The sequence below is a fragment of the Manis javanica genome, chromosome Y, assembly GCF_040802235.1.
Source record: "Manis javanica isolate MJ-LG chromosome Y, MJ_LKY, whole genome shotgun sequence".
In the NCBI taxonomy this organism is placed as follows: Eukaryota; Metazoa; Chordata; class Mammalia; order Pholidota; family Manidae; genus Manis; species Manis javanica.
In genome coordinates, this window is record NC_133175.1 from 4,743,950 (window position 1) to 4,756,974 (window position 13,025).

Sequence of the window (13,025 nt, forward strand, 5' to 3'; positions counted from 1 at the left end):
AACGGGAATTACAGTACATGCCTTCAGAGAAGCAAAGGGAGTGATGGGTTTAGCATTGAATGGGTTGTTTTTGGTGTATATGAAGCATTCAAATGTTTGTGGGTTGAAGGAGTTCTGAGTTTGAAGCATTTGAGCAAGCTTTGGTGTTTCGATCTAAGTTGATTGTACGTCCTTCCCAGTCTTCTCACAAGACTTTCAGGATCAAGCGATTCCTGGCCAAGAAACAAAGGCAGAATAGCCCCATTGCTCTGTGGATTCAGATGAAAACTGGTAATAAAATCCGGTAAGGAACATATGCTTGGTTTTTGTTAAATTTAAGATTACCTTTGGGTATCAGTATGCAATTGAAAGATACACACAATCCAGTTTATCCTGTACTACTATTCAGAATTTTTGTTTAATGTACTTCTGGGTTTCTGGACAGCATGCACCCAACCAGCTGGGCTTAGGGACAGACAGTCCTCCAGTATTTGTTAATTTCCTAGTTGTCCTCAGTGCGGGCCAGAGCATAAGGTGGATGACTGTCTTGTTACCCCCGTGGGGAAGATGATGTTGCTCACACAGTGCATCTTTGAAGTGTTTTATCTTTTCTAAAGATTTGAAGATTGCCCTATCTTTCAGGTGAATTGACGGTTTTGGAAGAGAGAAGTTACTATAATTGCTACAAAGGATTCCCTATGTCATCTAGGTTAACTCCAGGCAAAGCCAGTCCTAAAACTCAGATTTCCTGCATGCATTTCAGCCCCAGTGCTGTTTGAAAAACAGGTAGGCCTTGAGACAGGTCTCAGGAAAGAAAGCTAAGCATCAGAAATCAGTGATACTTGCACAAGGTTACGCAGTGTTACACAGTTTCCACAACTTCTGTTGATTTAAAATGAAGCATTTCCTGAACCTCTCAATTAACTGAGCCCATAAGACCACAAAGGAGAAGGGTACATGAACTGTTGTGAAAGTTCACTGTAAACATTGCTACTATTTGCGTAATTGGGTGTGTTTTATGGGGGAAGTGATTTTTATGCCTCTGCACTGGTCTGTTTATTCAATAATAAATATGTGAAACCTTTTGCCTTAACTACTCTTTTATTCTTTCACATGAAGTACTAAATTCCTCTTCTCCTAGATTTAACCCAGTGCTGGAAAACAGAACTTCCTGCAATGATGGAAAAATCTCCTGACTATCAAGTACTTGAAGTATGGCTAGTGTAAGGAACTGATTTTAAAAAAATTTAATTGTGATTATATATTATCTCCATGTGGCTAATGGTACTTAAACCTTCTGTTGTGGGAGGTGCATATATGTGCCACCCTTGTAACTTGAGGTTAGCATGTTCTTTAAGTAGCCTGTTTATATGCTATTCTATAATTCCAGTCCTCAATAAATAGAAATCAGCTGATCCCAGGGGTTGGTAAACTGGTATCCTGTTTCTGTACAGCCTGTGAACTAAGTTTATGCATTTTTAAATCATTGCAAGAAATCAATAGAATGTTTTGACAAATTCAAATTTACTTGGCATTTATGTGCCACCCACTACTGTAAGTACTTGGGATTAATTGATGAGTAGGCAAATGGTATATGAGGCTGTTTTATTCCCTCCTATACAGCAAAAGTGGTATAGTATATAGCAGTAATAATACAACTCCTTTAGGGTTCCTGGACCCAATTCCAGTGCATTTGCTGGGGGGCTTCCTACCCAACACAACACCAAACAATACTCAAACACCCAGTAGGGTGTCTAAGAACTCAATTCTGACACTATGTGCCTGGAGACCACCAGATTCCTTAAGGGCTCTATCCCACAAGACTACCTTCCATCCCAGACTCCAGAAGCAGGTCGCAAGTCCCAGGCAGTTCCCTGTACTTCTGACCTTATGGCTACAGATGGGAGGTTCCCATGACCTCCCCCTAGGTTGAATTAATTTGCTTGAGTGCCTCACAGAACTCAGGGAAACATGTTTAGCAGTTTAATAAAGGATACAAGTGAACAGCCAGGTGAAGAGATACATAGGGCAAGTCCCAATTTAAGGAGCTTCTATCCTTGTGGAGCTTGGGGCCTGGTTCCTCTGGCAGGTGGATGCATTATGACTCCCAGACCATGGAAGCTCTCCAGATGGAGAAGCAGGATATAAGAGAGTGATAAGCTCTTTTCAGGGTTTATTTGTAAGGGCTTCATTGTGTAGTCATTATTGACAAAATTATTGGCCACTGAGTGAGTGAACCTCCAGCCACCCAGGCTCCCAATCCCCACCATTGGGTGGCATCCAAAAGTGTTTCATGAACATGACAAGACACCCATTTCACCTTTAAGACTGCAGTTTTCTCATGGTGTGTGTGGGGTCACTGGAAAGACAGTATAGCTCAGAAGACAAATAGGGAGTCTGGGGCATCTTACTACACTGATGCACAGTCTGCGTTCAAATCTGTCATTCATTCACTAGCGCTAAACCTCAGTGTCCTCATCTGCAATGTGGGGCTGACGGGCCCTCCCCAAGAGTGCTGAGAGGATGAAATGTAAGAACACACTGAAGCCCTTGGCCCAGTGCCTGACCAGCAAAAGCAGGAATGGGGAGTGAGCAGGACTGAAGTTTTGGTGTAGATCTTCCAAAGCAGATGGGCCAAGTACTGGATGAAGTTAAAATGAGACAAAGAGACCAAAGATAGTGGGAAGGGACAGGTCTTCATGGGAGAAGTCAGAGCAGGCACTGAGTTGGTGCTCAACATCAGGTGCTAGAGAGATGCCAGTTCCCTTCCAGTTGGCAGGATTTTCATTTGGAGGAGTAGAGTAACCCCTCAAGGCCCTGGAAAGAAGGCAGGGAGACATGAGAGTCAAAATCCTGGATTTGTACTCACCCCGGGTTGAATCCCTGCTCCATCATCACTGATCCAGCTGTGGAAACTTGCTCTCTTAAGAGAATGCTTCAAAATCATAATACCTGGTTACGTCAGTTTTTTCAGGATTGAGTGGTAATATCTGAAAGGGTCAGTTCTACAAGATACTGTGTTTTACAGATGAAAAAAGTTTATGCACCCTCTCATTCCTCTTTGTAGCAATTAAGAATTGACTGCTTAACATAATAGATAGCTGATGTTTGCAGGAAGGGCAGTGAGTAACAATCTGAATGTCTGAACAGGAGTACATTTTTTAAATTCTTGGAAAGAACGTGGTGAAATGGCCATTTACACTAACCTGATGATGTTACATTCCAGAGACTTGGACATCAAGCCCCTGTACTTGCAAAGCATCTGTGGGTGTTCAGGGAGCAGAGGCTCTGTTCATCACCTGTGTGTCGGAGTGGAGGTGGCAAACCCTCATCAGAGAAAACTAACCTCGCCGAATTAAATAAATGTTCTGGGATAGTCACTCTTCATCAGGAGTGATTTTGTGCCTTAAGGCACATTCAGCAATGTCTGGAGACATCTTTGGTTGCACCAGTTGTGGGGAAGGAAGTGCCACTGGCAGCATCCTACGGTGCACAGGACAGTCCTTCACAACCAAGAATTATCCATCTCAAAATATCAGTGGTGCCAAGATTGAGAAACCCCAAAACTGAACTTCTTGAGATACAGATCTGCTCACCACAGCACTCCCCTCTTCCTCCACTTCACAGTACTCAAATGGCCCAAAAGAGCATGGCATAGCTCGTACCCCTGTTCACTCACCTATGCCAGATCCAGCTACACTGGTCTCTCTGTCTCTCAGCATACCAAGCTCCACCCTGCCTTAGAGCCTTCCCACATGATATTCCCTGGACCTGGACCTGGAATGTTCTCTGTGCCTGGTGACCTCCCATTCATCTTTAAGTTGTCAATCCACTTCTTGCTTTCACAGGGAGACCATCCTTGGCTGCCCCTCTTTTCCCTTAATCCAGTTAGGTCCCTCTACTTAGTAACTCTAAAATCACACTGTAAAGTTTCTTCACCATTGTAACTATCAAAGTACATGTGTGCTTAATTAATTCTCTTCCTCCGTCATGACTGTGGACGCACAAGGATAGGGATGGGTTTGTCTGGCTCACTGCTGACTGTTCTCACCTAACACAGCAACTGGCACAAAGGAAGTGCTCAATAAATAAGTTGGTTGGATGGCTGAATGAATGAATGAAAGGGGGGTGGACAAGTAAGTGAGCAAGAACAGAATGTGTTCCTTACCATGTGTAATACAAGGAGTGAAGGAATATTGACTTGCCTGGAGAGTCAGGGAAGGCCTCCCCCAGATTCACAAGGAGGCTGACTGTGTGGTGTGTGTGTGTGTGTGAGTGGATAGGTAGCTGGAGTTTAAGGTACTAGGGAAAGGATAAGGACAGTCAGGCAGCTCATGAAAGCTCAAGCACGCCATGAGTTGGGAATGGCACTGTTCCCGCTGCTCACCCTGTATAGGACAGCCTCCTTCACCACACTGGGGGGCTGCCACCCGCACTCTTAAATACAATCACAGCTGAAGCTTCTGATGGAAACAGGCAGTAGTAGCAGGACAGGACTTGTTTTTCAGCCTGACTCTAAATGAGACTATTCTCTTCATTAATTTGAATTATTTAGATTCCAGCAGGGCTGAAAATACCAATGGTTTTGGAGATATTTCGTAGAGACAAAGATGCACATAATAGTGGTAATGAGGGAAATGATAGAAGAACACACCAAAAATATCAAACACCAGCAGCATACTCCAGGCCAGGGTAATCTAGAAGTAAAGAAAAAAAAGTTTAAAAGTGAACGAACACTCCTTCCTCTTTAAAAAAAAAATTCCCCTTCTTATCAATACTAGAATTATAGGCTTTAAAACAATTCTATTGAAAAATACATACAGGAAGGTGTACTTTCTTACTTACAAGTACAGCTCAATGACTTTTCACAGGGTGAATCCAGTTGTGTCGCCACCACTCACATCAGGAAACAGCGATCAGCTTTCCAGAATCCCCTCCTTGGGCCCCCTTCCACACACCATCTCTCCCCAGCATAACCACTATTGTAACATCTAACAGCATGGATTAGCCTTGCCTGCTTTTACATTTTCTATTGATGGAATAACTAACTTCTCATGTCTCTCTTGCTTCTTGTGCTTGCTCTTGCTCATCATCACAAGGTGTTAGCTGCTACGTGCAATCGTGGATACTGGGTTTCATTGCTCTATAGTGTGTTAACCTTAAAACTATCAGTTATTTTACCAGCAAAGATTGGTTTATTGGGAACTAGTAGAGGATTGCAATTCAGAACATGCAAGTAATGGCAAAACCGTAAGCAAGCCAGAGAAAAAAGGAAAAGAATGCTCTTTTATAGAAGAAAAGGGGGGGGGGGTGAGTTAGAAGGCGCTGTTGTAAATAAAAAGTCCATTGGAGTAATAAGTGAGGATAATGGCTTTTAATTGGCTGAGCTGTGACAGTCTCCCACTTGTTGGGCTTTTACCAGGCAAGGAGAAAACCTTTCTTCGTCCTGTTGGCATAGTAAATTACAGGAATTACCCCGCAGGGAATGAAAGGTAGAGTCTCTTCCGGTTGGGGTCCGCAATCAACAGTGAGTGGCAAGGTGTGGGAGCTCCCCCTTCTGGCCTTCTGACTTCATTGTTTTAAAACATTTAAAAAAAATTGTAGTTGATAAACAATATTATATTGCTTTCAATTATAAAACGTAGTGATTCGACAGTAATCTACATCATTAAATTTTCACCCCAACTATTTTATTTACTACCTGACAACATAGAATGATGTAAGAAAATTATTGGCTATATTCTCTATGCTCTACTTTCATCTCCCTAATTTATGTATATATATACATATATATATAATATATATATATATATATATATATATATATAATTGAGATTTTCCACCTCTATCCCCTTCACCTGGTTCACCGATCCACTCCAGCCCTTCCCCCATGATAACCACCAGTCACCTCTCAGTCTAACTTCATTTTAAAAGAGGTTTGCTTTTATTAATTTTCGTAAGTGTTTCTATGTATGACTATACCACAATTGTTTTCCCCATTATCCTCTTGATAGGCATTTGGATGGTCTGCTTTATGGAGGCTTTCTGGTTCTGCTCGGAGAATCTTTGTATATATCTTTTGCTGAACATATGCATACATGTCACTGCAGATGATTTAATTTTATTTTTTATATTTCTTAGGATGTAGAGTCATAACAAATGTTTTGTAATGAGAAGAAAGCTAATTAAAATTTCTACAGTGAAGATGGCTTTCATAATCAGGAAAGTATTTTAAAGAAAAGGAAAAATAACTTTCTGGGCTAGAATAAAGCCATTCACATATGTTGCTTTTAATTTTTTTAAGCAGGGAATTTAATACAGGCTTTCAGAGATATCTCATGGAACCCAGGGATGGGGCAGCCAGGCTCCAAGAAGAATAAGAACCAGGGCCTTGAAAGCCATTGAGAAGTCAGGCAGCCTTCTCTCCCTCTAGGATTTTTCTTTTGGCTGCTTTCTGAAAGTCCACTTTACTTTCATCCCTCTTGGGAGACCTGTTTCCTCTGCTTCTTTCAGAGCAAGACGAAACATGGCATCATCTTTGTCCTAGAGAAAAATGGGCAGGAATCTTTCAATCCCAAAAGCAAGATCATAAGAAGGTAAGTCTGACTGGCCAAGTCAAGACTCAGTAAACTATGGCTCGGGGGGCAGGGTATAACCATGACTGCCCTATGGGTAGGCTGGTGCCCAGAGTGAGCGGTGGGGACTGAGCTGACATTCCAGAGAGCATCTACTCCAGTGGCCCTCTGAGCTAGGAACAAGAAACCTGTATGCCAGTCCTGCTGTTTCCTTAAGAAATCCCTACCTCTCTGGGCCTTTGTCCTCTTAGTTGCCTCTCTGCACCCAGGGCTATCTTTAGGACTTTATGGTGAATTTTGTTTAAGTTTGCTTTTCTGTGAGTATTTTCAGAGGCTTCCAAGAATACTGACATGTGGAAAAGACGCCACATCAAGTAAACAAGAGAGAATCCTCAATTAAATTAGACGATCCTGTGAGCTGTGGGATTTGAAAAAGAGATACCTCTTTGAACTAAGATCAAAATATTAGATTTAGGCCACTTGCCTATTAGGAGTTCAGACTAGAATCAAATGTTAATTCTGTCTGTAGGCTCAGAGATGAGTCCCATGTTCTAATCTGGAGCCATTTGTTCTGGAAGACCTTTTTGACTGCTTTATGTATTACAGCCTGATCCCTGCCTTTCTGAGTTTTTTCTGAAACATGTATTTTGATGGGTTCCAAGCAGCACAGGTTAGATGTTACTTTTCCTTTTTTTTGTATGTTATATGTATTTTTTAAATTAAAGTATCATTAATATACAATCTTATGTTGGGTTCTAATGTACATCACAGTGCTTCAACAGTCTTTGTGATCAACTTATATTGTGATTGAAAATTATTGTGCAACTGTTACACCCCTACCCTGTGCACCCATCCAAACCTCTCTGCCTAGGTATGCTCCCAGAGTGTTCTGCCTTTCCATGGTATCCAGCACCATTAGTCACCAGAAGGCTATGTAATATGGACTTGTGCTCCCCAAGCAGGTCTCCAGGGCCCAATGCGCAGCCCTCCTGGGCTCCTACCCCCTGCCCGCTCTGTTCCCCTTTCTCCTGCCTGTAGGCTTGTGTGGGGAAGGGGTTGGGCTCCACTCCGCCTTGGCTGTGCCACTTTACCCTTTTCTCTGTGATCTTCTCTTCTTCCTCAGGTGTAGGTGTTCTATTCTACAGTCTTGAGGTTGTTTTCAGGTTTAGTTGCATTTGCTATATTTTCTTCTTTCCTGTGTTTTTGGGAGGAGGTTTCCACCTTGTTATCCTATACTGTCATTTTTTTCTGAAAGTCCTAGTAGAGGTAACTTTGTCTTTTATTACCAATTCACTATTGTGGTGTGGTTAAAAACATTTAAAAAATAGAAACAATAGGGGAAACTGAATACAGTGTAAACAGGAGTACTCTGTAATATTCTTGCCAATTTTCTGTAAGTCTTAACTATTCAAATGTAAAACACTTGTTGAAAAATAAAGTAACCACCCAAACACCTAAGTACAATTTTAAAGAGGAGAGTTTTGATTACCAATCACTGAAAGATTTTGAGCTTCACTCGTGATGTCTACATCATAAACCCCCACTTAAGGTCGTGTCTGCACTGGTTGTTTCCCCATTGGTGGACAGAGAAAATGTACTATTTGTAGGCTGTCCAGGCTTAGCATAAACACTTGTGTAGGTACTTTGGTTAAGTGCACGGGGACAGCAGAGTAACATGGAAATCTCAACAGAGCTTTGGAGCTAGGAAAGGTCGGGGATTACATTGCAGATCTTTCAGTTAGTAGCTGGGTGATGTTAGGGCTGTTAATTAACCACCCTGAGTATGTGTAAAATGGGGGCTAATAATTCAGTCGAATAGACTTGCTGTGACAATTAAAATAGATGGTTAGTCGAAAGTGGCTGGTTTAACAGCAAAAATAGTTCCTGGTCAATTGTTGGGAATTAGTAAATGGTAGCAATTCATCCTTAAGATTTCCTGGTGCAAACCTGTAACTGATTTTTTTTCTTCTTTTTTTTTTTTTGTTGCTTCCTCCCCTTTCCTCTCTTCCTCCTTCCTTCCTGCCTTTCCTTCTTTATTTTTTAACCAGATTGGGGAAGGGATGCAGTTTCTGTTTCAGCAGGTAGTTAACAAAAAACTCACACTGGTGTAGATATTTAGATGAAAACTGTAAACTGGGAATGAATCAACAAAACTGCTATAACACTCCCTAATTTATAGAGGAAGTGGAAGTCTGGAGCCCAGTGCTATTCTTAGGAAACAGTGAAGAGTCCCAAGAAGATGAGAATGTTTGTTTCCAAATAGGAACAGTCAAGAATAGCATTCATTCATTTAACAAATATTTATAGAATATCTGTGCCAAGCAACGTGCTGGCTTCTGGGGATAAGGTGGTAAATTGGCTAGACTGGATGCTGTCCTAAGGACTCTCGCAGACTGGTCCCGTGGCCACACACGTACACCCCAGCAAGTTATTTCACTTAGTAACTGTGTGTGATACATACTTATGTTTTTATTTTTGGCTATTTCATTAAAAAATGGATTTCAAGACCCACTAATAATGTTACATCTGCAATTTGAAAAACACTGATCTAGTCAGGGAGATAGAGACATAGACAATTCATTAGTATAAAGCATCATTAATGCAATGATATGGAAGTATTCCTAGGGGCCAAGGGAGGTATTCTGAATTCACATATTTTAAATAAAAAGGATCTGGTTGAGGCTGATGCCAAAACAATATATGTCCCTAGTGTAAGATGCATTTTTATATCTTTTAATAACAAGTGACATTCTTATGTTTGTAATATGCAGACAACCATATATTTAGTGTGTGATTTCGATATCCCAGAATGACAACATTTTATACAAAACAAAAATATTTGTGCTCTAAAAGGTTTTTCACTGATATTTTAGAGAATAGGAGAGAACATTTTTACATTATGTATTGCTAGGTAACAAATTATCCTGAAACTTAGTGGCTTAAACAAACATTTGTTTCCATCGTCATGTTGTAGGTCAAGAACTTGGGCAGACCCTGACTGGGTGGCACGAGGAAAAGGAGCCAGAGGATCCACTACCAAGATGGCTTCTTTGCTCTTGTTGGGGAGGAAAATATTTCCTCTACCTTTTAAGGTTCTTCTGGATGGTCTGAGAATTGTCTTGATATGAGACAGATTAACAGGAAAAATTAAAATTTAATTAAGTACCTACAGGGAATGCACATAAACATGAGGGATTCCAAAGACAGTCAGGCAAAATTAGGTATATGTGTCATCCTGAACTAAGGAGAAGTGGGTAGGGGGCTGCGACCTCAAAGAGAAGGAAAGCAATTCACAGGAAGATGAAAAGGAGTAAATGTTTGGCAAACAAATATTTGCTGGGCCACCCAGAAATAATGGGACACAGAGAGGGATTCCAACAGATAGACTTTTCTAAATCCCTCCCTGTCCACCACTCCCTAGTTCATTTATACTCTAGTTATCTATTGTGATAATGCTTTTCCTGGAGCAGGTCCTTCATCCAATATTTGTAAGCACTTAGAAGAGAAAAATCAAAGTTTTTTTCTGGGTCTTTTGGGATTGATTGTTTTCAGCTCAAAATAACCCACATGCTAGAGTGGCACATCTTGGGGTGATTCATTCTGAACCCCTGTAGTTCCCTCCTCTGAAACTTCCCATGAAGTGTCACAGTCCAGAATTTGAGTTAGTAGATTGTTCCATTTCACTGAACCAGTCTTGTAGTCCTGACAATAAGTCAGTTCAGTTAAACTCATTTAGGGAAGCAGTGATGCAGATGTACCAAAGTTAGGTTGTGATTAAAATGATCAGGAATTAAATAAGAGGCATTTCTATGGAAATAAAAGAAAGACAATGGATAATGAATAGAGCATATTATAAACGAGTTTCTGAGTTCTGAGAGTACCTAGTTGAGAAGAATCCTTGAGGTCAGTGTCAAAGTATCTTTAGATGCAGTTAAGGCAGGCACTAGTAGTCTGATAGATTTTCCTGATTTTCAGTTTCAGTGTCTCTGGTGATCTTTCTGAGTGGCACACAGCAACTGCCAGAAAGATTATCCATATATGAGCTGTTTTGATTTTTCTAAACTTTATATGAAGTCATTAATATTCAGTTTACAGGGTCTCAGGAGAAAGGGCAGTTTTAGTTATCAATGATGCAAGTCAGAGGGCAGGAGAAAAATTGAAAACATTTGTTTGGAGCGTTGTAGTCAGGCATTGGAAGAATTCAGGATGTAGCACACTTTATAGTGAGCAGTACTAGAATCTAATATCCAAGAAGTTGTGCTTTGAAACTTAATTTTTCTCTATACAGTTACTCTCATTTCTACCAAAGATAGCCAAATAAATATTAATTTGATTGCAAAAATTTCTAGTTTTGATAAATTTGGCCTGATTATTCACATAAGTTCAGTAAAAATAGTGGTTGATCATATAGGCTCTTTTAAATCTGTTTTGCTATAACTTTTCATTAAGAACCTGAGACTGAACTTTTAAAAGCCTCTCAAGGTCATAAGCCAAACCAGATACTTGCCATCACACTTTGCCTGCAATACCTATAGATATGGGTTAATTCATCTCTTCTTAAGGTCCTGAAAATATGCTGAGAGTCCTGCACCTGCCAGAAAATGAACTTCTGTCTTCACTAAGGCTCCCATGAACTGTGTAGGCAAGGTATCAGGCCAGCATTTCCAAGGGCTTTATTTACTCCATAAAGTCAACTTTAGCGTCACAAAGCTGTCTGGTCATATCTGAGTTTATGCATATTCTCTCTCAAATATGACATTCCAGCCAAAGTCTTGGTAATATAGCCAAATGTTTCCTATTGTGTCCTGTCATAAAGAGAACAGATTCTTACTAAACTCGTGTAAATAATTCTGGATGGATCAAGAAGAAAAGGTAAATGTTTCAATTCTGTTTACAAAGGTATAATTTACCAGCTTGCTCTAAATCATAGTTATCTTAAGAGGAATCGTTTCCTTATATCTGGAAAACAAAATTAAAGAACCAGCAATATTTAAACAAAAATCATAAAATTTGTAATCCTCCTCCTCAGTTTATTCAGTCCCTGTAATTAATTTTGTTCTGCTTGACTCCAGTTTTTCCATTAGTTCTGGAAATTTTTACCCACTTCAGTTTTATAATCTTAAAGTTACCAGAAACCTGTATTCTAGAGTATTTTTCATGGGTCTCCTTAAAGATATAGCATTTTTGCTGAAACACTTTTGTAAAAAAAAATAATGTAAATGATAAGACTTAAAAATGGCATAGTTATAGACCTGTTTAGAGTTAGTTACAGTGCAATTGACAAGGAACTTTGATTATTATTGTGACATACATTTTAAGATAGTAACTTGAATTACAAGTGTTAACATTAGGATTACCAGAGTTCTAGAAATTTCATACAGTTTCTGGGACACAAGTATTAATAACACATATCCACATAAATATAATCTAAGAAGGTGTAACATCATCCTATTTGACAATACATCCCATGTAGTTTGACCCACCAAACAAGCCTAATCAGTTTAACTTCTCCCTTTTACAAGGAGAGAACAAATCCTTTGAGATGTTCCAGGAACTCCCTGGAAATTTTCAAAGTTACTTCAAGGTCAAAAAGACTTAATTTAGAATTTGATTTGGGGAAAGTTTGTCAAAAATATCAAAAGATTTGAATACTTCATCAAATGGGATCATAGGTTACTATGAAACAATATTTTGTTATCCATTTAATCAAAATGACAAATACTTTGCAGGCAAATACAAAAATTTAAACAGTTGGAGACAGCTTTAGCTCTTTCTCTTTTAATATTGAAGACTCAGGTTTTTTTCTAAGTAAGCAAAGACCTGGGGAAGACAAAACAGAAAATCTTTGTTTTTCTAGGCAGATTACACTAAAGGCAAAGAAAAACCTTTGTTAACAATTTTTAAAATTAATAACAGAATAGCAAACTAAGAAATCTGTTATTTTAACAGAGAAAAAAACAAATTCTAATTTTTTACCAGTGTACTTTTGATATTAAAAGTCATTCTTAAATTCATTTTTATCTTAGTCACCTTGACCACACATTAAGTGGCTTTTCAAAGACACCATTTCTACAAACTTTCTACAAATGTCCTTTTTAACATTCAGATTTCTCTTCCAACTTCCCTCTCTAATTAAATATAAATAACCAGTCTCATTTTGGACAAAATTACTTTCTTTTCCTTCAACAAAAATGTATTTCCATTCCTCATGCCTTCTTTTACCAAAAGTACACATCCTGCTTTTCTTGCATACAGAGGTGTTCCCCTTATTATTTCTAGTAACCTTAACCACATATATTAATTAGAATTCTTCACCTTTAGAAATCTTAATTTCCAGTGAAACTAAGTAGTAAGCAATTACGAAGTATTACCACAGCATTCTTTAGATTGGCAAATTTATGAATATATTTCTTAATTTCTAGAAACATACTTCTTCATAAGTCAGTCTTTCAGTAACACAAAAAAAATGTT